Raw genomic sequence first — 2,500 nt, 5'->3', positions numbered from 1 at the left:
ATGATAGCCTCAAACTGGTCCAAAACGCCACCTCTGCCTCCGTCGTGTACTTGGTGGAGCTTGTGTAGGGCCGGATGTTGCTTGTAGATGATAGCCTCAAACTGGTCCAAAACGCCCACCTCTGCCTCCGTCGTGTACTTGGTGGAGCTTGTGTAGGGCCGGATGTTACTTGTTGATGATAGCCTCAAACTGGTCCAAAACGCCCACCTCTGCCTCCCTCGTGTACTTGGTGGAGCTTGTGTAGGGCCGGATGTTGCTTGTTGATGATAGCCTCAAACTGGTCCAAAACGCCCACCTCTGCCTCCGTCGTGTACTTGGTGGAGCTTGTGTAGGGCCGGATGTTGCTTGTTGATGATAGCCTCAAACTGGTCCAAAACGCCCACCTCTGCGTCCCTCGTGTACTTGGAGCTTGTGTAGGGCCGGATGTTGCTTGTTGATGATAGCCTCAAACTGGTCCAAAACGCCCACCTCTGACGACCTCGTACAGTTTTAATCATCAGTAACCCCCCTCCCACACACACACACAATGCCCAGTCTGTGCTCAGACAACAATAAATTGATAACGATTTATCACATCCCGATGCAAGGTATAATTTCATTAATCTAGAAGGAACGAAGTAGACGTCACTCGGCTCTTTGTTATTTGATAAATTCTTAGTTATTAATAAATTGTTAGTGATAAATTCTCAGTAAGTTATATCATTCAGACTATAAACCTTAAAGGTTATACACGGTTTTAGTAATAGTAATAAATAGTAATAAATCTTTATTGTCCACAAAATGGAAAATCTAGATATAGTGGTTTACATTGCTCGAACAATTACAATAAACATTAATAGAAATATGTGGATCTTATAATAATAATAATAATAATAATAATAATAATAATAATAATAATAATAATAATAATAATAATAATAATAATAATATAATCTCATAAATTTACTTCACAATGCACACAAACATCTTTACAATTTAATACAAGTTTCGGTATGTTAAATTTGGCTAACGGGTTTTGCGAGCAATTTACCTAAATGCCTGGTATCATTACAACAATAAGAACACGACGACACAACGGGATACAATCCTAATTCTATCATGAATACTGTTTGTCTGTTTTTGTTTTTAAGGGTTTTACGGCGCTTGCAACACATTTAGGTCATATCAGCGCCAGAAAAAGGAAGAAAATGGGATAGTAAACAGTTCTAGAATAACAATTAAACCACCCAAGATGAGGTAAGACAAAGGGGGAATTGGTTCAAATAGGAAACATGTAGATTCCAAGAGCACACTATCAAAGTGCTTAGTTTGAGATTTCCTAAAAGTCTCATCCAGACACAAGCACAGGTCCCTACTAAGAGGAATACACTCAAATGTTTACAAATCATATAATATGTAAACAAAACATAATACAGTGCATAACTGAGATATGATTTACAAGGAAAACAATATAATTTCCCAAAACTAACTATACATTTGACCGTTTCCCTCACAGTCAGGATATCCGACCAGGATCAGGAGAAAACCAAGTAATCTCATCCAAGACAAAGACAGAAAGCATGTTGGAAAACAGATTATAGATAGAATAAGATTATACATCCTAATGAAATTGAGAACATTTCAAGTAGGGAAGAAAACTAAGTTAAGAGTTTATGACTCATTGATTAAAAGTGTGATTGTGTTTGGCTGCACCATATGGTTTGGCGGATGCCGACTTAAAGATAAATCAAAAATTTCAAAATTTATCAAAGAGGCATCAAAAATAATAAACCATCCTCTTGATGGAGTAAAAATAATTCAAGGAAAAGCAATAGAAAGAAAAGCATTCTCAATTACCATTTTATACCATGAATTTAATCTTGTACCATCTGGGAGGTTTTGTCAGATTAAACGAAGAACTAACAAGTATAAATCAACGTTCGTTCCATCAGCAATAAAAAAGTTGAATATTTCATATGGTACAGCAAAACCAAGGATTGATGCGTTGACTGATTGACCGATTAATTTATGTAATGTTAGATTAATTGACCAATTGATAATGATGATAATATTTGCTGTCGAATTGCCACAATTGTAACAAATTGAAAACGAAATGAATATGTTTATGCTGTGTATATCGCACGCGTGAAAGAAAGAGAGGGAGATAGAGAGAGAGAGAGAGAGAGAGAGAGAAAAAAGAGAGAGAGAGAGAGAGAGAGGGAGAGATTGTGTGTGTGTGTGTGTGTGAGAGAGAGAGAGAGAGAGAAAATAAGTAGGAGTGAAATATCTGTTCAATGTTATAGTGATCATATAACGTTATAACAAGTGTAACTAAATGACAAATTGCCATATTTATGGACAATAAAGATCTATTATTATTATTATTATTATTATTATTATTATTATTATTATTATTATTATTATTATTATTATTATTATTATTATTATTATTATTATTTTTATTATTATTATTAAAGTTGACGCCACTCGGGTCTTTGTTATTGTTTTTTGCCATCCGCGT

This window comes from Berghia stephanieae, chromosome 7 (assembly GCF_034508935.2).
Source record: "Berghia stephanieae isolate SIO BIC M18660-M18661 chromosome 7, UCSD_Bste_1.3, whole genome shotgun sequence".
Classification (NCBI taxonomy): domain Eukaryota; kingdom Metazoa; phylum Mollusca; class Gastropoda; order Nudibranchia; family Aeolidiidae; genus Berghia; species Berghia stephanieae.
This window is presented reverse-complemented; position numbering follows the sequence as displayed.